This window comes from Tyto alba, unplaced genomic scaffold (assembly GCF_018691265.1).
Source record: "Tyto alba isolate M040663 unplaced genomic scaffold, T.alba_DEE_v4.0 Super-Scaffold_40, whole genome shotgun sequence".
Classification (NCBI taxonomy): Eukaryota; Metazoa; Chordata; class Aves; order Strigiformes; family Tytonidae; genus Tyto; species Tyto alba.
In genome coordinates this window covers 42,449,166-42,475,957 of record NW_024881316.1, presented here as the reverse complement: position 1 = coordinate 42,475,957, position 26,792 = coordinate 42,449,166, and the positions used below count along the sequence as shown (strand labels likewise).

Sequence of the window (26,792 nt, the reverse complement as noted above, 5' to 3'; positions counted from 1 at the left end):
ATGCAATGTCAAGAGGTTTGATTCAAGGAGCAGAAAGACCCTTTCCAGGTCACCATCTTATGGGGGGAAATAAGGACATCTTATGTCCTTTAAAACACTTTTAGACCAGTTTCTGTATAAATAAATGCAGGCCCACGACCAACGAAGCAACTCCCTTTGGATTGCTTAATACTCTTAAATACTGCAGGAACCTCAGCTTGGATGTAACATGGCTACAGGCTGGCACAACAGGCATATTTAGGATTATTCCTCAAGCCTTTTCCTGCTAGTTCATCTCACCACATAATTTTTGCATAGTTTAAAAGAAAAAGACATTACAAAAATCTTCTTTTAATTAGGGTAACTGACGTTCTGTGACCACAAAACCCACAGGTTTCTAAAGAATACGCTGACCTTTGTAGAAGTATGAGGGAAAAAGTCCAGTAGAGGAGTTACATGTGCTCTCTAGGGAAGGTCATTTCTAGCAATTTAACTTCAAAAAAACAAGATCAAGACCTTAAAGGAGCACAAGGAAGCCATCACCCACAGCCTTCTCAATGGAACAACCTTATCTCAAAAGAAATACAATTATTCTGAAATATCTGAAAGGGATATTCAAAGGAAATAGAACAGAAAGATTGGAAAAATTGTTTTTTTTTTTTTTTTTTTTCTCTAATGATGGGAAGATCAGAAACAATGAGTATCTCTGGGATGACCCTTGAAGGCCAGGAGCTGTAGTGGGAGCTTCTGTTGCTACCATTAGAGAATCCTGCTCCTCTGACAGTTCAGACAGTCTGTAGACAATGAAAGGTCTGTTATGAAATCGATGTTTGCCTTTGGCACTAGACCAAGCAGTTCCTCTATGTGTCCTCTACAGTCGCCAAGCAGAGCTGCAGTCCTCACAGCGATGCTGAATCATAGGAACAGAAGCAACTGATGAAATGAAGGAGATGATTTAGAGTAGCACTGGTTTCATGTTACATGTGATGGCCACACATCAGATTCTGGATGTTCTAAGAGAATATCAATTACAGATTTTTTTTATCCATTGTATCCTGTCTTCAAGGGCTGCTGAAGAACTCCAGGGTCCTCTGCCAGTGGGCTCTGTTAACAATTCTGATCTTTGGTGCGACCAAGGTCTCTAGCAAGCCACAGTTCAGCCTCTGCTCCAATGACCAAAACCTAATCTTGTCTTGTCTTTTAGCTAAGACTGTGAGACAGGACATGATGAAACTATTTTGGCATCACCAGCTGTCCTAAATTTTCAGCTTCACTCCATGCAACCTATTACAATCCCCATTGCAATCAGGGGATTGCATCAGCTAAATCTGCTGAATCAGCTAAAAGCAACTGCTACCAGCCAAACAGATCATGAAACGCTAACTGCAGAAAGAGCCCAGAAGGCAAACCTTCTGCTTGAAACTCTCTCAAGATTAGGCATAACCCCACTCCATTCACACACAAGGGAAAATGCTATGAGATTTAATTAGGAGACAGGAATGGAGTGAATTCAGAGGCTGGCAACAGCTAGCTTTGTGTTTCATGTAGTTCAAAGAGACTGCTCCCTGTGATGTGTCTCCACTGACTATCTACTGAGGAAGGCTGAGTTGGAGAAGCTGGTATTTCCCTATAAATACTCAAATAGGCCAGAATGAATGAACTTCTAGGATGGGACAGGATTTCTCCAACTGGTTTCCAAGATGAAAAGCTTCCCAGTAGAAACCTGCCTGAAATGGGAGCATGTCCTGTATTTTCAGAGGAGAGGGCCCTTCCTTCTTTCCCTCTCACAAGAAACCTTACAGGAGAAATGTGTAATAAACATGATTAACACTAATTTTTATTACTACTGAGGAGGTTATAAAAAGAAATGCCTTCCACGTAGGTTTATGAGCTAGCCACTCTCCTTCTCTGTTGTGACTGAAACAGCTCAGATCTATCCATCTTCAGGGCATACCATAAACCCCATCAATTTGTCAGGTAATTTCTACAGGCATCTCAAGCATGTTGAAACGTGGTTAATTATTGCTGCTGAATAACTCTCCTCCCTTATTCTGTGTGGATGGAATTTGTCATTGTTTTTGCTTTATTGTTGTTTTCTTTGCTACAGATTTTGCTTGCGATGCCTGCTGGGGTGCTTCAAACATTGAAGACATTTTTTAAAATGCTGAAAGGAAACTAATAATCATAAATAAATAATTCTTTAATTTCTCTGAGGAGTTGTCCAGCAAAAAGAGAGAAATCGCTGAAGTAGTTCAAATGTACAAAACAAGACAGGAAGAAGAAAAATGCTTTCCAGAATCTCCCTTCAGGCTTTTTTTCAATGACCAATTGCAAGAAAACCAGAGAAACGAAAAAGGGAAGACAAATCTGATTTTTCATTTATACTGCAAAGGTGATCTACCAAAATAAAAATTTAGACTTGTTGTATAAGATGGAAAGCAAACTGAACCCCAGGATCACTTTTGGCTTATGTCATTATAGATTATGTTTGCAGCCAAGGCACCAACAGGACAAAGCCACTGTGGATTTGTGGGGAAAATAAACCAACCAAAATACAGAGATGCTGCTTTCAAAAGCCCTCTGATATAAAGGTGGTAAGAAACATACATTATTATTACTTCATTTGATACAGTTATTCAACACAGGTTTCTTGTTCTCTAAATTCTGCATCTATCACTTTAAACTTACCAAAAAAAAAAAACAAACCCACATGTCAGAAGTAAAAATAGTCTCTTGCTAGGAGGATTCTACTATGGACCATCATTCAGGGGGACATCTGTTTACTTCCCTGGATAGGACATGGGTTAAGAAGAAGAGACATTAAAGAGCCAGAGATGTGAAATTAAAGCATACTTCTATTTGACAGCTGTAGGCTGTTATAATTTTTTTAAAATTGTGCATTAAGATTTTGGTTAACATATCTTACATTCCATGTAATGTAGATTTTATGGCACTCAACTTCCAGTAACAAGGATTTTTTTACCTGTCTGGCAACTTGAGTTATGCTTGATATACATTAACCAATACTTATCATTCCAGTTTGATTTTTCCATATCAGTCCTTTTGTTTCCTACCCAACTGACAGCATAGGCATACAGTAAAACTGAAAGGGGAAGACCTTTGGACTGACACAAAATACAAGCAAAACACAAGCATAACCAGATTTACAAAGGCCAAACTGAAATGAGAATCTAATGGAATTTTTTTGAATTATATTAAATTCTTATACACAGGACTGAGGTAATACCCAGATGACCACAAGCAATTGAGTGACCGTAAAATAACAAGTAACAACCAGGCTGCAGTAACATATCATGTGTTCTCTCTCAGTATGCCCCTCTGGAGAAGCAAAATGAGCTTAAGCCACATGTGTATATTTGAGACTTAAGCTAACATGTTTTTCTTTAGAAGTGAGGCAGGTTATAAGAAGGCACACAGTCCGTTACTGCGGCTGAGCTGATGAAAAATACCTTACCACATCATGGTAATGCTGCCCACTGTGATCAGGCATCCACAAAACTGCTCAGACTCAAAGTGGCTTTAAATTCCCAATGGAGCTAAACCAGCCTCAACAGAAAGCACTGAATTAGGATATTGCCTAACTCATTCATTTAAAAAATACTTCATTTTCAAAAGTTGGCTTACCTGCGGTCTCTGTATTTGCAAGCTCTTTATCTTAGAGGGCTCTTAATTTTTTATTTATACACGCACCCACGGCTTGAAAAACTGTGAAGAAGAGCATTGCTAACAAAGGATTTCCTTGTCACTGAAGGGAATGGACTATTGTCTTTCTCTTTGGAGAATGATGGCTTACAAAAATCAGTCCAAAGTCAACAGAACAAATAAGCTAAATAATTAAAATATGCCTTCCCTAATTCAGGAGATACTTTCTCATTTTGTTTAAGTTCTCCCAGCTACACATTGTTCTGGTGAGTCTTTCCATCTACTCAGGGGTCACATATGACTAAATTTCAACAAGGGTTGCAAAGATGCCTTAGCGGCTTTGGAAAGCACATTTAATTTTACATGTCTCTCATTAAGATGGCTGTTTACAGTTGGTGTTGAACAATTTTTCATTTCCTTACCAGGCAATGCACACTGAAAAAATTTCAAAATGGTAAGTATACCAAGGCCATTTCAAAAATGAAATTTTATACCCAGTTTAAGAAACCTAAAGTAGCTGTTCTAAAAATTCCTGAAAACATTCCATCTACTGTCCTAAATGTGCACTCTTTAAACATGTATAGGGGGCTATCTTTTCTTATTGCTAACGATGAATTCTATAAAAATCTAAAATAATATTTCAAGCATCCAGAAGGTTTGTCAAAATACACAATAAATTTGTTTACTATAAATTTGCAGTACCTATCTGCAGCTTACATTATGTTTATACAGTGTTTATAAAATTATATTATTCAAAAACTATTGCATTTAATTGCCACATCTCAAAAATACTGTAATCAAATTAACTCCAGTTTTATTCTTCAAGAGCCACCGAGATTTTTTAAGTATTCTAAGTAGGTGCAGTAAAACAAAGCATGTATGAGGACATCGATCAAGCAGTAGGATTATCTGGGTAAGAACAATAACTAATAAGAAAGAAAATAAGACAGGTGAAACAGGCAATAGTAGCCAATTTACCACTTTTTGCATTTCCTGAAAAGTGAATAATCTGAAGTTTACGGTATAAAAAAGAATATTTCTGCCATTGTTTGAAATAGATTTGCTGCAGCTTACAGAATTAATGTAAAGGAATTATTTGTAGCCTAAGTTGGAAGGAAAATGTTCCCATTCAAAGAATTAAGTGATTTGCTAAATTACTGGGTTTTGCCCAACATAATCTCAGTTTTCATTCACTAAAGTGGATGATAGTATTGTTACTGTAAAAAATACTCTTTGGGAACCCTTTTAAACATCACATTACTTTTCTGTAAATGTACCTCTTACAAGACTATGGACAGATGTATTTTATATAGCCAAGAAGCAGAGGCATTCTTTCTACCCCAGCACAGTAACTCAGACTTTCAGGGGTCTCTGTACTTATCCAAAGATGTGGGATGAAATTTTGACTTTTACCAAGTCACTGACTTCAGCTGGGTTGGGATTGTACTCCTACAGATAAGTTGTTTTTTGTCTCAGTCTGAAGAAACCACAGTGATAATGATAACATACATATAAAGCCTTATGAGTTTTCAACCCATCCTAAACCGTCCCAAACATTCACTAATCAGGCTTATATCCTGTACCTATCTGAGCAGCAGCCAGTGACTGGTATTTGGTACAGGCAGGTTGTACATCTCAAGTAAAAGATGTGTGTACACTGATACATCTTCTTTCATGGTGAGGGAGATGAAGTTTGGGGAGTTTATCTGGTTTGTTACTTTTTTTTTTTTTTTCCCTCTTGTGCTTGGATTTCTTGTGATTGTATTTGTTGTTATCTGTTTATTCTAGAAAATACAAGCAAAAGCAATGCACCTTGTACTGAAAGTAGAATTGTGATGATTACTTGACATATACTGTTAGGGAGGTATCACCCTCTAGCTACTGCCAGCAAATCAAGCCTCACTGATGAATTAGAAGAAATATCCTTCAGGGCTACCTCAAACTTATAACTCCACGCTTGTAAGGAGGTCTTGAGGTTCTGAGAAGACTTCCCAATGGATGAGGACTACAAATGTATATTCACATCTCACTCCTGCAGCACTATCTCCACACACAATGACCTTTACCTTTTCAGTAGCACTGAAATGAAGGTGTATTATTGCTAAATAAATATGCAAGGCAAAAGTTCTCTCTGCATTTGCAGTAAACACCACCTGCCCAATACTGCTCTTGCAAATATAGGATATCTTCTTTATCTCCTTGTTTGTTTTGCATTATATAAGATGAAGCCAAACAAGCGTACACCCTTCCCAGAGGTTCACTAGATGCTATCTTACCTATGCAAGTGCTTTTGCAAAAAGGCCAAGCAAATTCCAGCGGAGCCATGCTAATCACTGAGATTCTGGCAGAAACCTAGAGCTTGAGGGGCACTTTTCTTTCTAACATTTATGTGCACACTGCATTTTTGCAAAATAAAATACAGTAGAGGGTGTAAGGATAGAAAGGTGTTTGTTTAAGTGCTGCTCCTTCTGCAAGCAGAAACCTAAATATTCACAGGAAAAGGAAAAAATCCAGAGTGAACTTGCATTAGACTCCTCCATCCTGGAGCTGGTGAAAATGTATGGTGCATGAGCCAATATATTTGATAATGTAATTATTTTTAATTATTTTTATATTGCTAGGAAATTAACACTGCATTAGCACTTCTTCATGCATTTGTGGGCTCACGCAGATTTGCTTTGTTGACTCATATAACATGTTTAAGCTGTGAGGATCTCTTTCTACCAAACTGAGATAGACCATAAACACCTAATGTGATTGTACCTCCTTAGCCATAAAGCCAAGTTTCTTACTACAGCACAAGATTACAAAGGATCCCAAATGCAATTTTGGAATTAAAAGAATTCTGTATCTTTTTTATACCTGGCCTTAAAATACTTGTATATCTTTCAGTTACCATGGTGCTTTATGTAGATTACTTCACAAAAGGCATCCTTCATTATAAATCATACTATGTAGCAGGTCAGGACTCCAGAAATCATGTTGCCAATAAGCAAATAAGCCTACAAGGGTATCTTATCAGAAAAAAACCCACACAGCCCTCATGTACAAGACAACAGTTTGTTGGAGATTATCATAAGAACTTTGTAAGATATCAGTATCTTTGGAAAGTGTCTGGTGATGTGGAAGAATTTTAGGATCTTGTTTATACAGAATTATTACAAAATGGGGTAATGCAAAGGATATACTATTAGAATTATAAACTATTTGATCTTTTTGCTTCTTGTGTTTCAGCAAGGAAGAAAAAAACCCTCTAATTTAAGCTTCTACCAAAAAAATACTAAAATATCTAGATATAAACACTTTGTGTTTCTACAAATATTAGGAAAAAACATTTATAGGCATAAAACTGTACCTCTCAGTGGATATCAGCTACTTCTACAGTGCTTGCAGTGCTTAGGATTATACAAGTTCTTGCTCAGTTGCATATTTACAAATATTTTTTTATTTGAATACAGACTTTCTATGTTGTAACTGCTTAATTACATTTACATGAATGCTAAGATGCTTTATGTGTGCTTTTATTTGATGCTATAACTAATTTCTAATATGAGGCACCATCTGAGCATAAAATGTTGTGTTAACTGGGAAACTAAGACAAAAGTTAGTTCTACAAGGATCAGTAAGGAAAAAGGATATTAATTTATTGAATAAATACTTGAGTAGAAATTTGGAAAATTTAGAAATCTTATTTTCAGGATGCATGCTTTAATTCTAGGGAATAGGAGTGGGTTTTGATTTGAGTTACCCCTGGCAGAACTAAAAAGATAGCTCTGAAAATGACCTGATCAAATACAAGATTAAAAGTTTCCCACTGTAACAACAAAAGCAATCCCAACCCTGCTGCCAACCCGCTCTCCAAATTTATATTCAGGAGCTGAAGAAGCGAGCGAAACCAAACCGGAGAGGTACGGAGTGAGAGAAAGGCAGCATCGGCTGGCGTCTGAACTCAGCCACCACCTTGACAGATGATTTTACAGAAGAAGCTCTCTCTGAACTGGGGCAGTGAACAGCAGCCGCCTCATCAAAGCTATCGCAGTTCAGCTCACTCCAAGCAAATCTTCTGCAGCAACAAATCGTTAGGAACAAAAGACCCAATGGTGCTACCAAGAAACAGCAAGTCCAGCACTTCTGCAACTCCCTAACAACATTTAGGCTTCAGCATCACTGGTGAGAAGACACTTGCCAAAGTACTTCTGCTTAGCTTGGGTTTTCTTTGCTTCCTCTTTTTTCCCCCATCTTTTACAGCTTTAGGAGCTCTAATAAACCATCTACTTTTAATTTACTTTTTTGCTGCTTTTATAATGGCATACTGAAATATCTTTGCAATTAAACAGAGCAACAGCTTTTGTCAAATTCCAGGTTGCATAGACTATTATTTCTCAGAAAGAGAGAAGGAGCAGGACCTATTGAAAACATTAGATTATTAGTATTAGTGTACTGACTATCTCAAAGGCTTCTTTCAGTGCTTCCCTTGAAAAACTTTCTTCAGGTTCCTTAAGTTAGCTTATCTTTACATGTTTATAACACGTTTAAAAAAAAAAAATCTCCAATGAAATTTAATCTGGATGAAAACAAATTTGATTTAGAAAATATTGACCCAAAGGAAGAAACTAAGTGAAATTCTGCTGTCATTCTTAAGAATAAAGTAGTAACAGTGAGTATTCTGAGGTGGCATTCACTGACGACTTTGGAAATAAGATACTTTGATCTAATATAAATTAATTTAGGCTCTGTTTAAGGTAAAATCTATATTGGACAATTTTTAATAAAGAGATATAAAGTGTCTCCAGTGAAGAAACAGCAATGCAACAACCTTCTGATCTTTCACTTTAAATTTCTTTTCCTTCCTTTTTTAGTAATAAAAAGCCACAGTTCAACCTATGATCAATTTGTGGTCCTTCAGTTAGCGAGTCCCCAGAAGGATAAACAGAAATGTGAGTGACAAATAGTATGAATCACATTTTTAATTATTACTAGTAGAGATAATTACTGACATTTAGCTGACCATGTCTCCTACCTACCTCTGGACTGCAAATGTACAGAGCAGTAATCTGAGGGGCACAATTAGGGGCACTCAACCACAGAGAAGCTCCCAACATCTCACACCACCTCCCTTGAAGAGGGGACATTAGCTGGAGTCTCAGATCAATAGTGAAAATACAGTTTCCCAGAGAAAATTCAGTTTACATATCAGTTCTTCCAGGTTCACTCATGACAAGGAGTAACTCACCCCCCTCAAGGACTCCTGATGACTTCAAGAGTGATTAATTCCACTGATTAAAGGTGTCTCTAGCTGCAAGGGCTACCCCTTGGTGCAACAGATGGAGTTGATACATTCTCCTAAAATGTGTATTTTAAAAGATGAAGAGCACCATGCTATCTCTTGGGGTTGTGGAGACATGGAAGGACTGAATATTAGATCAAAAGGCAGCAATGTTTATCTTAAGGAATGTAGATTCTTCTGAAACCCTGAATTAAAAGAAAAGAGGATGCTATCAAGACTATTAATATTTAGGCAATGAAAACATTTTTGTAATCCAACCTCTGGACATACCTGCACAGGTAATTTTGATCTGATAGAACTGGGTGGTTAAAGTAGAGAACAAGCATAGCACCTGGAATAAATGTGAAATGGACTCTCCTGGAGTATGACTGAAAGCTTAATTCCTGCTGTAAATGATTGTTTTAATTTACACAGATGAGCAGCAGTAAATCTTCACAAAATTAAAAACAATACTTTATTAATAACACAAACAAAAATGTAAAAGTTCAGTTGCTAGCAGCTATCCAGAATTACATGAGTAGCACCAAAATAATTAAAACTACTTGTGTTTCAAAAATAATAAATACATGTCATGACCCTAAGCAGCAAAACAACATTAAAATCCATTTGGTATGTAAATTCACTCAAATGATAACAAGTCACATATCTCAAAAAAGAAAATAAAAGAAAAAAGAAAAAGAGAGAAAGAAGAAAATATTTACTACATAAATTATGAAAGGAAAATCAAAGAATGTAAAAAACTCAGTTGTGTGTCTACTCATTATTTTGCTTTAATTTCATCTAACTTTGTGAAAAGCCCCATGGGCTAGGGACATTAATTTATTGCTTTTGCTGTTTTACTAATTCCTAATGGAGAATTACAAAAGAATTTAAATCACATGAATTGGAATCATGGGAAGGAATGGGAGAGAAAATTGAAGAAAACTGCAGGATACCCAGAAAGCTAAAAATAAATTAGTGTATTCTAAACGCCTTTCGAAAAAGAGGAAAAATGCCCATGTCACAACCACAATCTGAGCTGATTTCAGCACCAGCGAGACAGAAAGAAAATAATCTAGAGGAATTTAAAAGCAACAAATCTCTAGGACCAGATGGAAGTTATCCCTGGGTATTAGAGAAGATCAAGAAAGAAACTTTCGGGCTACTGGCAGACATCATGGAAAGGCTGATAAGTTCCAGATGGAATACAGAAATCAGTAAATATGGCACCAGATTACGAAGTGATATGAAATAACATTTTAGTGTGAAATTAGCAATAAATATGGTTTGTAACATGGCAGCATATCACAATTTTGACATAATTTGACAAGTCGCAATATAAGACACAGTGTCAGAAGCTATCAAAGCAAAACAAAACAAATCTCCCAGGTGGTTTGCTGGGAGAAAAACAGTTATTTCACCCGGAGTTTTCACACAGTGGTTCCCGATTTCCTCCTGCCCAGGCTGGCAGTGTGTTTAAGTATTATGGCTTTTAATATGGCGAGGGGTCCAAATGGGAGTCCAGCCATGCTAGGCACCGGCCCAATGCTATAGTAGGTCACTTGATTCCAGTGACCTTATGTCCTAAATGGGTGAGATGGATGATTCCCAGGAGGTGTTGTCAACTCCAGAAGTCAAGCAAATTTTTCAAGGTCACGGAGCTTGTTTGAGGAAGAAAACTCGTATTTTCTCAGTCCAGGCCCCAGCCATTAGATTATTAGACCCAAGTATCATTGTCTATCCGTGCATTCAGTGACAGTCCTTCAATTCCTCCTTTTTCATAGCTATAATTGTATCTCACTTCTCCTGGCACTCTTTCCACCTTAGCAACTTCTACTTCTGAATCAGATCACTTGGAAGAAAGATAGTATATTAAATAATGTTCCCATTAGGATTTTTATTTTTTTCCTTGCAAAATAAGCCATTTCCAGAAATCTACTGACTTCCTTTTCTCCTTCTGCCTTCCTCATCTCTTCCTGTGCTCATCACCTGCCATGGACCCTGGTACCACGAGGATGTCACTGCTTCCATTCCTCATCCCATCAAGGTCAAACAATTAATGTAGTGTGTCCACCGTTCTCAAAGGCATATTTGCCTAATTCACTGAAGTCTGTAACAAAACTTATATGAAGTTAAGCTGAGGGACATCTATCTAAAAGGAGAGCAAGCACTTGGGTAAATGATCAAGATGATACGCAGTAATTTCATGTACTCTGGCACTTGAAACTGGGAAACTTTGGCTTGAATTCATTTTATAAGCATCTGAATGAGGTGTCTCAGGTGTGTTGCTCCCAAAGTTCCCTCTGCAGTCAGTGACAGGATGAGTCAGACCTTCACTGAGCACCCTCCTCTGATTATACAGGGACCATCCTAACTTTGGTGTCTCATTTAAGTGCCTAAAGTTAGATGGGATGCATCTGAATCTCTTGAGGCATACTGTGAAATTTACACTACAATATGATATGAGTCACAGATAAAAGCATAAAAAATAAACCTGAAGCAATTATTCACCACATGATAACAATGGGGTATAGGTGTTTCATCCTAATCCTTAACCCTAATCTGTGATTGATGCCATATTTGTAAAAATAAGTAAATAAGGACTGTGGTGCTTGACAGCAGAAAGAGGAACAATGAAGAAAGTTTTTGTGAAACAAAGTTTGACAGAAATGTCAAGCAATGCACTGTGGTCTCTGAAGTAGGAAACACGTGTCAAAAATAAATGGAATTGAACTTGACCACAAGAAGGACTTTAAAAACGCCCTGGAGTAATAGCAGAATTCACTCTTGAAAACACCATGGCAATGTTAGGGAAGAGTCAAACAGCAGAGCAACTGGGAGGCAGAGGGCTTAAGCACCAATGTCAGACACAAAATAGAAACCGAAAAACTAGTCCATCACAAAAGAGCACACTCACAGTAACATTACAGGCTGCATTTAAAATGCAAGAAGAAATACATAACTAAGGCTGATACTCTTGCTCTCACATCATCTGGAAGTCACACTTTTCAACTTAGTAATTTTGGGACAGAAGACAAGATGTGTACCTTACTGAAGTGAGTTGTGTACTGGTAGCACTGACGGACACATTATCTGTATGACCTAGCAGGTTCTCTCTCTTTTTCTTGTAATAAGAACAGCTGAATCATACAATGCTACAATATCAAGACAAGATCCACTGATCAAACATTATCCTTTCCTCAGTTTGCTAAATCCTAGCCTTGCTTTCAGTCTGAAACTTTCCTCTTTCCTCTCCCAACAAATATTTTAACTGAAGTTATGAGAGAGAACAAAGCTACTTTCAGGATTAAAGAACAGAATCTACAAAAATCACTCCAAGAATCTTAATTCATGTAGTTGAGGAAATAAATGAAAAAAAAAAATCTACTTAATTACAAAAGTCTTCAGTCCCAATCCTGAGCCATGGGAAGGCACTGGCAGACAATATATAAGGAATATATAAGGATCAATCAATCTGATGATAAACAGAACTGTGATCTGCATAAAATATCTTTTTCAGTGTTGGCAAAGTAAAGAAATTGTGACTGGTTGAAAGGAAAATACAAAGATAAAGTGGTACCAACACCCTCTTGTCTCTTTCGATAGGAAATATGGGGAAAGTCACAATTTACATGTTAATCTGCAGCAAGAAATCTGTGTTTGATGAAAAATAAAACAAAACTCCACAGCTACCAGGAGGTTCCAAAAGAGTGAAATGTCCATGCTGGAAATAAGAGTTACAGCTTCAAGATCTACCAGAGTTACTTTCAAGGCTTTTTAGTTACATTGATTAAAAAATCACATGCAGCCATCCCATATTGAGGTACTAAAATGTTTTAAGTTTGTGACTCCATAGAAACACTGCAAGTACTGCATAACTACTAATGTATTACGTACTGATAATGTGTTCAGTGTCTCATGTCAGACCATCATAAATTTTTACTTAGCTACAGCCAGTCATTCTGAGCTTGGTTATGCTATGCAATATAAACTCCCCCTTTTCTCAATGTAATGTTTATTCTTGGGATATACATACATATTTTCCATGCATTATGCGTTAAGATTTTCTTCACACTTTTCAATTAATAGATTTTATTAATTGCGGCTTTCTCAGGAGCCTGTAAATTTGGCAGCTGAGCGTCCTTATTTATTTTCCTTCAATGACCTCTGTGTAAGATTCGCTTAGTTTTCCCTCTGTCAGACACCTTGGGATCCATATTTCAAGCTGCATACTTTTTTCTTCTTATCTCTAGTTATTATTATTTGTTTGTTTGTATTACAGCGGCATCTTACAATCCCAGCTGGGGCTAGACACGCCAGGAATACATAAGAAAGAGTACCTGCCTCAGGAGAGTGTCTCTAGCTCAAAAAAATTACAAAAAAAGCTAAGAGACAGGAAGAGGAGGGTACAGAAGGAGATGCAAAGAGGTGCTGTGACTTGCCTAATGTGATTCACAGGTAAGAGCTGCCTGGACCCCATCCTATCACATACACACTGCATGATGAACCATCCCCATCAGCAATAAAAATATTTAAATTTTTGTATTTTTTTGAAGCATAAGAGAGAAAGAAACTCATCTTGGCTTTTCTACAGCAGTAAGTCCTGCAAAGACAACACAAGAGGCTTGGTATTATCAGTCTGGACTCATGCATGTGCAGCAATAATCACGATGCCTTTACATTAACAGCGATAACAGTCCTTAATATTACATATCCCTGTTACAATGCCATTGTTAGGCCTTTTGTCTCCAAGAATTATGACTCATATAACGAGCCTTAGCCTACACTACTCTCAGATTTGAGGTGGGGTTTCTGCATTGCCTTCTTAAGCATCACAAAATTGTCTCTAGAAAATAGTCTGAGGAAGCACAAGAACAAAAGGACAACTGGAATGAAACTAAAAATAATGTTGCATTGCCCAACCTATTAGGTGACTACACGGTTATATAGGGGGAAGAATGAAAAAGAAGAACTTAAGATTAGTGAATCAGCAGCCTAAATTCTGCAAGAGATATTAAAAAAAAAAACCCAAACAATTAAGAGATGCTGGGGCTGTAACATGTATCCTATTCTGCTTCATGCAGCACTTTGCTGGAGCTGCTATTGCCTTCCAGCATAGAGTGACAGTAAAACCACAGGGAATTCTGCCAGAACTGCTGTTCTCCACCTCCCTGCTCACCCTCAGGGCCTCCATGCCATAGGGCAGCAAGGACCAGAGCAGGCACCTTCGCAGTCACTACACACTTTGAGCGATCTGCAGCAACACGTAACATTGCCTGGTGGAGACCAGCAGACTCAGTGCTTTTGGGATGTGGTGCAGTAGTGTAGTCATGGCTACAGCCAGCTACGACTCAAGTTGTCGTGCATACCCTCAGCCACATCAACCAACCATTGCAAGGAGCGTCCAACATATCTTCTCTGTGTTTCCTACTTTACTCTCCTAGGAAACTGGACTTTTAATGCATGGTCTTGGCCTCTGTTTAAGCTGTTCCAGAGACTTTGTCCTGAATACTTGAGAGACTGTGCCAAGCTGTTGAATGAAGATGGCAGTCAACAGCTCAGATCTTCAGGTGAAGGCAACATACCATGGCCAGGAAGCTGTGGAGGAGAATCCTGTCCCACTCCAGGCCAGAAGAAAGCATCTCTACTCACCTCACAGCGTGATCCACGTGGAGGACAAATTTATTTGACCTTGTCATCACCATCAAAGATGATACCAAAGTAAAACAAACAAAACTAAACAAACAAAACCCACCATACTGCACTGTATGTGCTTCCCAACAGACTAATCTACAGCAGACACTGCAGGGTGATCTGTACAGAAGAGAAAAGAGCAATTCACACATGGACTAAGTGACATAGGGTTTTGAAACTCTATTCTAAAACTATGTTCTCAGAGGTGTTAATAGGGACACAAACTATAACCCACATGGGCTATGAATAGGTATTTATCCCACTAGAAACAAATTTTATTTACTTAACCTCAAAATACAGTGTGTTCCAATCTCCAGCATAGCTGCAGTTTCTTAATAGTGTTCTGAATAATCTGCCACATTTCTTCAAACATGCTTCTGCAATTCATTTAGCATCAGGCAAGAGGAGAATTGTATTTTATATAAACTGTGATTTTTTGAATGGTATTTTTTTCATAGAGAAGGCCAGAAGGGACCTTTTGAAATTAGCCAACCTGACCTCTTGCATAATAGAAGCCACAGAACTTCCTTGAATTGATTATTGTTTGATCTATAGCGTATCTTGTAAAGAAACATCTAATCTTCATATAAAAATCAACAGTGATGGAGATTTAGTGCAAAGATCTTTTGGTATATTGACCTCTTGGTCAATTGCCCTCACTGTTGAAAATAGAGGCTTAATTTCTGAATTTATCTGCATTTGTCAAGCTCCAATTTCTCAACACTTCGGCAGATGTATTACTTTTGTTTCACAAGGATAACGTGCATTGTTTATAATAAACAAGGCAGGCAGAAAAATGCATCTTCTTTACAAAAGCATTGATTAAAAATGAGTATGTGCCAAATAGCTGACTCATTCCCACACTTCAGTCAGAGCTGGTGCTACCAATTGCCTCTCTGATATTTAATGTCAAATGATCTGCTGTATCAAAGTGGAGACATGGTCCCACCGCAGTTATAGTGCCTTTAAATCAGCTAACTTGGCTCTGGTAGCAGCCTGGCCATTACCAATCAGGCTGACAGAGAAGGGAGGGAAGGATCAGTTGTTTCAGACAGAAAGTGGATTCTGTGTCCTGTGTGGTTGCAGAGCCTTGCATAGCACACAGAAATGCCCCAGGAGGCTTTCTACAGCCCAGCTCATTCAGGGCTACAAAACACGTCTGAAAAGGTGGCAAATGCTCAAGAACTTGGCAGTGGTTACAGTACAGACATACCCATAAGCAGAGGGGAAACCTCTCTCCCTGCTCTTGGCCCCTTCTGACTTTCTACTCCAGCTACAGAAGACAAAGGTCCTTCGATCACGGGATGCAAGACCCAACTCTCCTCACCATGGAGATTTTCATATGCATGAATACAGCAATACCGAGCTGAACTGGTCTGGCAAGGCTCGTTGGGTCCATTTTCATTATCCTTGGAAAAATTCTTAATGGTTACCAAATTGGTACCCAAATAGCAACATTTAGTACAGCAATTAAGCTACAGTGGAGAACAGACCTTTGATCTAGGACAAATACCTCTTTTATCTTCTGCCCTAAAAAGCTTCAAAATTAAGTCTGTTTTTACCCAGTGCTTATCTTTGAGTGATAACTGCTCTCCTCTGCCCAGTTCAGAGCAATCCTCCCTCTACTGCTTTTACGCAATACTTTTTTGTTGTTTTTTTTTCTTAGTTGGAAAACTATTTTACTTTCTAGGATTAAAAGGTGAACTGGAAGGCTTTTTTACCTGCCCTGATCAGAGTTCAAGTTCCTTTATTTCCCCAGAAACTATTGATGAATAACTAACACCTGAAAACAAAGCCCAACCTGGATTCTCTGTACAGCCTTGGGCATCTGTGATCCATCAACCCCTGCACAAGACTCACCATAACTTTCAAGTCAGTACTTTACAAATGTAGAAAATGCTGTTTAAATATCTTGCTTTAAAACATACTTGCAAAGTTAAAGGCTGCACACATATGCTGCTAACAATCTGGAAAGTTAAAGTATTATTTAAAAAAAAGTAAGTTATTTATTGAAGTGATTTCAGTGCATTGCTAAGGAGCGAGCTGGCTGGTTTCAGTGAAGCTATTTCTCTTTGTGGATGTGCTGGTTTATAAATCACTCACTCATCGTGAATCCTGCTGGATACCAGAGGAATCCTATTTAAGCTTCTGGTAAGCAATTTGCTTGGTTTACTAAATTTTCCAGTCACGCGTCCATGCAAAAGCTGCTTTCACTCAAATTCTCCTTTCTGCCCGCTATTTGTCTTTGCCACATCTGTGTTTATTGTGCGGCCGCAGGCAATGGCATGGCTTCGCAGCTAGGATCTGCCCGATAACCACTGCAGGACTTGGCGGCCTCTCAAAGGTGACCTGCCAATCAAGTTGCCAAATTTTTTCATTCATTTTAGGCCACTCAAGCCAAACACCCCAGCACAGAGGCAAGCGGGAGGAAGGGAGCGCCTTGTTTCTGATTCTCCTCTCTATCAGCATTAGGTTCACCCAGCTGCGGCTTGAAAGTACGCCATGGCAAAACTTTAAGTTTACTACTTGAGTTTTCTCCTCATGCTGTGTGCTTCAGTGTTGACAGTTAACTCACATTTAAAACAACCCTCTGCAACAGAGCTGTCAGCTGGAGTTGTATCTGAGCCACACAGACCCTTTAAAATTCTTCCCTGGCTGAAGGGACATCAGTCAGCCAGGAGAGACCCTCACCTCTGCGTTAGGAGTCCAAGGGATATACACAGCATAACACTTCTTTTTTTTTTTTTTTTTTTTTTTTCCCCCCTCAGTGTTACTGTGTAGAAAAATGTGAAAGCAAGGAAAATCAGGTCACGGTGTGCAAAGGGAAGGGAGAGTATTGACCGTATTCCTGGAGGAAGGCTCTGCACTGATCCCACCACCTTCACCCAAACACTAGTGACTGGCTGCAAGCCTGCCGGTTGCACTTGCAGCAGCTGGGGCCTCTTCAAGGGCCGTATTTAACCGAATGGGGACATTTTCAATTCTGTTAATGCAGCCCACCTCTGCAGCTAGCCTTCAGCTGGGTTCAGACATGCAGCCCAGAAGTAAGAGACTCACAAAAGGGACCTATTTTGAGAAAGCAGCTTACAAACTGAGTAAAACGTGTTTAAGCAAGGTTTTTTCTGTGTCCTGGAAAAAACATCAACATCTACTACAAATCACACTGGCCACATTAATAATTACATCTAGGTTTTTCCCTCTCCAATTTTACCTAGCTGTCATGAAAACAGTTTGATAAAATAACTCTTTATGAATAATCAACTGCAATATTAACCCAGCAAGCTATAAATAAAAGAAGGAAGTGAAGACCATAGGGCCTCCTCTAACACACAGACACAAGCCACTTGGGAAAGACATACTAAGGCAAAATTAGAATATATATGTTTCTCTATAAGAATACAACTGCATTAAATAAAAGGTAATAAAGTCCAGGGAAACAACAGGATTACCTCTAGCTATCTTGCACACCAGGTTTTATCTTATCCATACACAACAGGTGGCCTCATGCATATCATCGAGCATCCTGTAACCTCCTCCGACGTCCCGTCCCAGCCACATCATCCAGCAGTTTAATACAAAACAGTACTGACAGATACTGTAGGCATTTGCCAAATGCAATGAGAGGCTCTTTGTAGCGTCTGATCTACTTAGATCGGGGTTCTGCACTCTGATTATTACTTCACATTGTTTCATCTACACTTTCTGAAGCTTCAGAAATAAAACCAAACAAACACCCCTACACCCTCAGGGAAACAAATTCTTGCGCCACTGTTAAGCTTAAAAAGAGAAAACTCCTGTAGCAGATTGTTGGGGGTGCTTTTGCCAATTTGTTTTTGAACAGTATTTTCTGCATCAAAAGGCAGGGCAATAATAATGATCTGATTTTTAATATTTCTGTTTCTTTGATTTATTTTAGATGTGTATTTGATAGTTCAATGTAGAGTTGTCATATTATCACATCAAACCTCACTTGACGCCCTATGAATCTGACCTGACTGAAACAAATTCCCCTGGATTTTCCTGCCAACATTACATTAATTTACCAAGCTTATTTCTATAGTATAACAGAAAATTTCCAAATATGAAACACCATTTTATTCCCTGTTCACCAATTATATTCCAGAGAACTGCTGCTATACACAGTACGGACCATACAGCACAACAGGAGCTCTGCCAGTAAGCTAAAATATTCATGAGACGTAGGGTTGTGTGAGACTGTTAACATGACTTGCCTCTCATTTAGCACTCCATCGGGCTGTACTGATGGCAATGTCACTGGTTCCAGACGACTCTTCCAGGTACCAGCAAATAAGGGAAGAAGGCAAGAAACTGTCCTTGCGCAAGCGCAGGGCGTGCAGAGCAGACTGGAGGCATATAGGCGTGTGAGAATATTTAATGGATGTCTGCTCATCTTGGTACACGCAGATCTGCAGCCACGGATCACCTTAAACAGCATTACCCAGAAGAATTCCCTACCTAAACACCAACAAAGACAATTAGAGGTGATAAACACATGATGATGACACGGTATCAGCATTTTGAAGGCTGCAGTGGCACAAACAAACACCTCAGCAGGAAACATTGGGGGAAAAGCAAACGTCTATAAAAGCCACATTCTGCTGCAGATGTAATGGAGGAAAAATAAAACAACTGAACTGCTGGCTTTCCCAGTTGGCAGGTATTTTAGAATCTAAATGGCCCTGAAAACTTACTACAGTATAAAATTGCTGTAATTTAAAAGACTTCTAATTAAAAAGCTATAACATTAACTTTTGGTCCTCTCCCAACCCCCCACTTCTTTTCCTTAAATATTTGCCTCCACTGTACAATAAAAATGAAATTTAAAAGTGTATCTAATCACTGAAGGAACTACACCAGGCTGAAGATTTAGAAAGAGAAAAGAAAAGATGCCAGAAAATACACGTAGGTTTAGATTTACTCAAGGCTACTGATATCTACAGCAACCCAAAGCCTTAATTTTCCACGAAATCCACTATGTAATTTCTTTTTTGCTCATTCCAGCTAGATTGCCATTCTGATTTGATCACAGTCACTGCATAGGAAAAACAGCCATTAGCTCATCCAGTTCATGCTGATAGTGCAGGATTGCCCCCTAATATGGTTTCTGCAGTGATATCCCATCCAATTATGCAGTCAAGAGTAACAGGGCTTCCTCCACATCACCTAGCAATACAGTAAGGATCACTATTAGCAGCTCTCCCTCTGGCTTAGTCTGAAGCTGGCCTCCTTTCAATTTTTGTTTAAGTCCTCAAAATCCCACTGCTTAATGGGGGGAATCTCTGCTGCCCCTCCGTGAAGGACAGTCCTGCCCATGGTCGATGGCTGGAAGACAGGACACATGGGTACCTCACTGCCGCATGACTCACTAATCCCGACAACCTGCTGACTCGCTGCATTTCTGCTGCCTTTGCAAAAAGGCTTCGCAATTTAGCACAAAATAAATTAACGGTGGTAGAGGTTCAGCTGCCTAGCGCTGATTTAAATGCCTGAGGTAACTCTGACATCTGCACCAGCCTGGATGATACAACACCGGTCCTACAGGAGGCCCATGCCCTCTTGAACTGAAGACCCGGTGGGGTACCCCACTGCATCTGTACTGTCTGTAGTAACCTATTTTTTAAGAAATTGAGTCTCATCCTTTCTGAGATCTGACTGTTTATTTTCAGTGAAAATCTCAAGAGACTGTTTGTTGAATACACGGTACAGTGACATAGACCTTCACTGAGGTGTATGATGATACAGCCCACAGCTGAGATTAGCTACATTTGCACGCTGGATACTCATCATAGTTGTACACTGCATCCTATCAAATGAATCATGGGGTTATTCCTCTGTTCACACTTATTCAAAGATACTTGTGTTGCAACGCACTTTCTGACCTGTCCAGGCACATTTCCATTTATTAATGCAACTGTGTTACCAGCTTTTCAGTGTCACCACTCTAAATACTGCGTCAGTCCTGCTGCTTGGGAAAATGTGTTACTGGCTTCTGCACAAATAGTGCAGAAAGACACCAATTTACTTTCCTTGCTGCTTTGTTCACCTCACTCCTGCACCACTTCAAAGTCCCTCGTCTTTTCAGTATAAGAAACCATAGGTAATTCCATGGGATAGTATTACCAGGATGATGTACAAACTGCTAAATGTTTACATTTAATGTTGCATTTCTGGAGATTAGATACTAAAGCCTGGATCCAGAACAACTGAGAGCCAGATCTGGGTACCTAGATAAATAGTATTCTCATTAGGCACTCATCTCAGTCTCATAATATAAAAGGTATCTAGAGTGGGATTCAACAAACTGCAGATTTCTACAGTGCACAGGTTTCTCTGCATCTCAGCAAGTCACCCTGGGCTTCCTTTGGGCTTCCCCCAACCCCTGTCTATACAGTATTTATTTCAGTTACTTTCAGCTGTAGGAAAAGTTGTTCGGTGAGCCACAGACTGCAGTCACTTGCTTGGAGAATTTTCCATTTATGAAATATTGTCTATGTCCCTAAACCATTTTAACTGCCATATATGCTCCAGACAGGAACACTAAGACATCTGTATTAAGCGATTATGTTACAAGTTTGTTTTTTTTCCTGTTGCATCAGAATTTTACTACCTGTCAGTCTGCTGTGTATGGGTTGCTTTGCCAGTCTGCATGTTCATCTCATTCTACAACAGGTCTGCTGGTTGTCTCCATTGACAGAGTTGGAATTACTAAGAATTGTAAGCACCCAGTAAAAAACCCCCAACAGTCAGGGCTTCACTTCTACATTTTCTTTAAAATGCAAATAGAAAGTCAATAAGAAATTACAGCCCAGTTAATTTCTTACAATTAAAAAGTAAATAACCGATACTGATTAATCGATTCATATTGTGGAAACAGTGACAGCAGAAGATTAGAGGGCTGAGTAATTCAGCTGGACTTGTAAGGTAACTTTTAAAACACCACATTGCAGGGCTTTTAAAAAAAGACTTAAAGAGTTCTTTCCTCTGCCCACAAATATGGACCAAGAAAGAGATCTTCTTAACATCCAGTTAAAAATGTCCTCAATATACCGCTCTAGGTCCAAATAAATTCAAGATCCAAACGAAAACAATGTAAAAAATGGGTCAAAAAGTCAATGTTCACAGATCTCCACCCTAAACAAGCAGAAAGTAAAAGTCAAAAATACTCTTGACCTGTGGCTTCACAGCAGCAGCACCATTAATCCTTATTCATTCTCCTCTTCTGCATCTGGTCTCCAGTGGCACACACTCGCCTGCCCCAGCACCACGACCTACTGCCCTGCAGTGCCATGCACCCACATAACTGACGGCAGGGTTGTGCTGGGAACTGCAGACCCCCTGATAAAAACGTTCTGATGTTTGTTTCCAGTCCCCTTTAGGCACTATTGATACTGCTGCAGACTTTGTCACTTGGAAACAGAGCTTTAAAATTTCACTGCTGAAAATGTGAAGGACTGGGAATTGGAGAAGACTATTTCTATGGCTTCATCATATATGGGGGACACAGGATGTTTGGATGATTTTTGCTCTTCTCCATGCTTTCCCAGGTCCAAGAAGAACCCAGAACTCTGTGTCAGGCCTTTAAACTTATACCATGCACCATACATATGTATTATACATCTCACAAAAGCCAGCAAATCCAGCAGAAAACTCCCAAAAGGCAAGAACCGCATTAAGTATCTGCAACCCAAGAGGAAAGCTGTGGTAAGAAGAGAGCCTCAAATCCTCCTGCACTTCATTGAGAGTTGGCCAGCTGTGCAACCCCATGGTGAGATGGGGAGGTAAGAGTCAGGTTCACATTCCTGCTCTTAGAATACTGAATCTTTTTCAGAAATGTTAAAGTGTTATAAAGTAGTCCTGGAGACTTAGGAAGTGTAAATCTGAATCTCCTCAAATGGAGGAGGTAACGGAAATAGGTCTTCTATTTCATAGTCTAGTGGTCTGATACGGTGGTTATTTTATAAAATTAAAGGATTTTTTTGCTGCTGTTTCAGACATGTGACAATCTGAGGCTTGCCTGGTGCACTGAGAACTTCTCTGCCTCTTACAAGAGCAGCCTCGCTTATATCTACACAAAAATGCTTCTCTCCAGAGCCCAGCAACTTGTGATGCCAGCGCTCTTACAAACCCTCGTTATTCAGATCGAGATAAACCCACCTCCCAGCCTCGAAGGTTCCCCAACGCATGCTGCTGTAATTGGATTTTTCACCTCCAAAGGACACATGCATCCTGGATTTGCAAGCTTTAGACAGACTGACTTTTAATAACAGACTGACTTGTGAGTGAAAGCGTCACAAAAATATTCTTGTAAGATGGGAAGAGCTATTTTATTATTTGCAAAGTTAGAATCATCTTTAAAAAAACCCACCACTAGCTGACTAAAATTAAACATAAAATTACAGCAAGATCCTTTCTTAACTATAACATTATGAAGTTATGTTTTGTATCAGTTTGGGGGACTGAGAAACAACTCCGTTTCCAATACTCTCACCTTCATTTCACTGTCCATAGGATCTGAACCCCAAAATTGCCCTGCAGCTCTGAAGCCTTAACCCAGTACTATATACTTGGAGACTACTTTTTTTCCTTCTCTTGTTTTGATTAAAAAAAAAAAAAAAAATTCCTTTTTTTTCCTGGTTCTTTTAAACAGCAGCATTGCACCTGTTGGTCTTGCATTCCTTGTGTTGAATACAGGACATATCCTTTCCTTCTTCTTCTTCGGACTTTGACTTTTTTCTTTCCCTCTTAAATATGAACAGAGCATCCACTGCCAGGCCTTGAAGGGAAAAGCTTCTCCAGAGAGTGCACACCTGACCTCAGAGCAGAGATGATGAACCTGCCACTTGGAATGCTCTATCCAAAAATCCTCATTCCCCACAGTTTTTGACAGTTTTAAGATTTCCTGGTGCTACATTTTTTTAAAAAAGAAAGCTGCTGATGACTTTGTCTTGTATTCAGATTTCCTTAAATCCTCTTTTTTTTGTAAGGCATACCCTGAGAAATGCCACTTGGTGGATTTAGGTACAGGAATACTTAGTTTCCATGTCCCACACAGGTTTAGCTGTAAGCCAGGGACAGTTCTCACACATACAGATATACAGCTGAGGATGCCAGGGGTATTCTGAACTGTCAAAAATTAAGGCACCTATGGAGTTTGTAAGTACCTCCAGGGTTAGGCAGCAGAGATTTTTAAGTTTACAACTCTGGATTTTGGTGTTTGAATTTTGCTTCCTTCTCTCCCAGTTTGGAAGCATCCTGCTTTATGGCTGACTCAAAGTGACATGGCTCCACACGATTCATGGAGGCCAGCTCTGCTTTCATTTAAAAAAGATAAACATTTCTAATCCTGATTGTTACTGGGAATAATGTGAAATGCAACCTGACCATACTCCAAAATCTCAGAAGTCATAAAGGAAACCAAAGCAACTCCAAATTTATTATGTTGTAAAATTCTTACGATTTTGGGGACTGCGTCATGACATCTAAACATCTGGAGTTGGCAACACTAGAAGTCACTAATGCTAACAGGATGAAAAATGTGATAAAATAGATAAGCAACGTGTACAATGACAGGGCAGATGCTTTAGTGTTTTATAACTATATAAACATTTAATTGTTATGAGACTAAATGAGATTTGTCATGACTTTAAAGCCTGTATTTCTAACACTGTCATCATATACCTACCTAGAAGGGTCTCAGAAGTTTGGGCCTGGGAAATGTGAGATCAAATACAGAGAGGTAATAAGGCAAAGCCCAAAAGCTAAGTTAAGCATTTTGAGCTCCAAACTGCACCACCCTGTATAGATTCCTACACCCTGTTCACCAGCACCTCAGCAACAACATCGAACGCCTTTCCCTGCAGCCTTCAGTGATGTGACCGTGAGTAACATCTGTCATGCAGTTTGTTTTCACATCCCTCTCCTTCTGTGTCCAAGTCTTACAGAGAGACCTACATGGGTTTACATATTGTTAGATGCAAGGAATGGGCTCCCTGGTGTCCCCATTGTTGAATGATCCTAAACTACTCAATGCCATCTGATTAATTGCTACATTATGTTAAAAACTGTATGTAATCCTAGTTACCATGTCATTGCTATTTAGATAAAATGAGCGATATGATTAAAGGAAATATTTAAGAGCTACAAAGGCAGGAAAAAACCTGGGCAGAAGGGAGTATTATAAAAATAAAAATGGTGGAACAAAAGAAAGAAAACAAATGTGGACATTTAGCAACACAATATAGCTGAGGACCTGATATTTGCAGTAGATCTGATAAAAAATGTGGTAAAGTGATAAGTAGGATTATCACGTCAAGCATCTTTCTTGAACCACAGTTTTAGATCCAAACCAGTACTGCAGCTACAGGAGTTTCATTTTCACTCATTTTCTCCACAAAGACCTCCATGTCACATCATCCAATAATTTTGCATTAAAGGAACTGTACTCTATTGCATGCACTGAAATCTCTAGAAGGAATAATAAGATGTTTAAAGTCAAGGGTCTTCAAGGAAAAAAAAAAAAAAAACAAAACAAAACTTGTTGTCCACCAATTTCTGCAACTAAGAGAATGTATTCCAAAAGAATCAGCTAAATTTTTATGGTAACTGCAAAATAAATCTTTGGAGTGAAGATCTATTCAAGTGAAAACTTTTTAGGATAGTGGAAGATACCAAGAGTACCTAAACGGAAGACTGTGGTCCTTCAGTCATTTAAAAGTCCAGGGTTTATCAAGTGTTCTAGTTGTTTTAGATTCATCACTTAAGGCTGGAATGTTGGGCCATTTGGGATGACTTGATTTCCCGATACCATCTAAATGCTCCCTCCAGCCTCTCAGTATTGTTTGCAAGATTTACATGTTCTCCACTCCAGCTATTTTTCCACAAGCAATCATCTTCCAACATTCCTTCAGCAAACAGGATACATTTAATGGCTTATTTGTCAGGACTGGATAATTTTTATGGTCCTCCTTAAGACTTGCTTTAGTATTTTTCCATCTTCTTCAATCATGGACAAAGAACCGGGCAGAATATTTACGTATCAGCCTTACTAATAGAATAGACTTTAATCAAAATACTTCCTCTACTTTTGCTTGATATTTCTCCTTTTATACAATCAAGGTCTTGCTGGCTTTCTTAATTACACTATTACACTGACAGCTAATTTTGAGGTGATTATCTAGGAAACTCTGATGCTCTTTCTCAAGGACTTAAAGAGATAAGTTCTGATGGTTTAAGCTGTGAGGGCAAAGATGCTGCTGGCTCCAGAAGTCCATCTCATGGGACAGCAGAAGAAGAAGTGTATCCAGGCTTCAACTGCAGCAGCTGAGCAGATCAGCTTTATCCAGAAAGACGGGTTTCTATTCATAAACCAAATCAATAGCATGCAAGCTGTAGTTACATATCCTCAACCTGCAGTCCTCGCTATAAATGAATCTGCGGCAAAGGGATAGGAAGGTGAGGCAGTCATGTTTAAATATGGTGCCATTGTGTCTTCCAGAGTTTGCTTTTAGAATGTCTTTCCAAAGTCTCCAAAGTCCAGAATTATGTTGCTGCAAACAGAATCATCCTATACGCATGTCACAGTGTCTTGGTTTCTTCCTGTCTTATTTTGTGTCTTCCTGGACTATGAAGTATTCCAGATCACCTTTCATTATTTTCCCCAACTTTCTTCAGTCAGCTGTAATTTTTTCAAGTAATGGTGATACACTATCACTTGCTAACATTTGGTAGAATTTATATCAATTTACCTTCATGCTGCTTAGTACAATTTGTTCTTGCACTGCTCTACAAATTTGAAAACATTGAGCCCATGCCCTGGCTGTTCAGGATATAATTAAAGATGTAGCATTGGAGTACCTCATAATCTTTAATGTTTATCCTCAAAAATACCTCCTCAATGTGGGTGCTTTCCCCTCTTTTGCAGTTACTGAAACAAAACACTGAAGTCCAAATCCACAGCTTTCCACACCTAAATGCTTCTGAAACCAGGAGGCAATAGATATTCAAACACCTGGATGACTTCCCCAAAACCAAGACCTCTGTGAAGAACACAGTCAAGAGCTAAACTCAAATCCCTCAGATCTCCCACTAGTTCCTTCACCACTCCACTACCATGCCATTCAGGGTCCTCCACTACCAAGTAATGGAGATGGAAAATGTTTACCTATTTTCA

The 26,792-nt window shown here is 38.9% G+C and overlaps 1 protein-coding gene across 4 annotated transcripts in view; it reads right to left on the bottom strand.

Moving 5' to 3' along the window:
• The window catches only part of KLHL29 (kelch like family member 29), a 405,860-nt gene that overhangs the window by 198,797 nt on the left and 180,271 nt on the right, over positions 1-26,792 (bottom strand). The window lies entirely within an intron of this gene.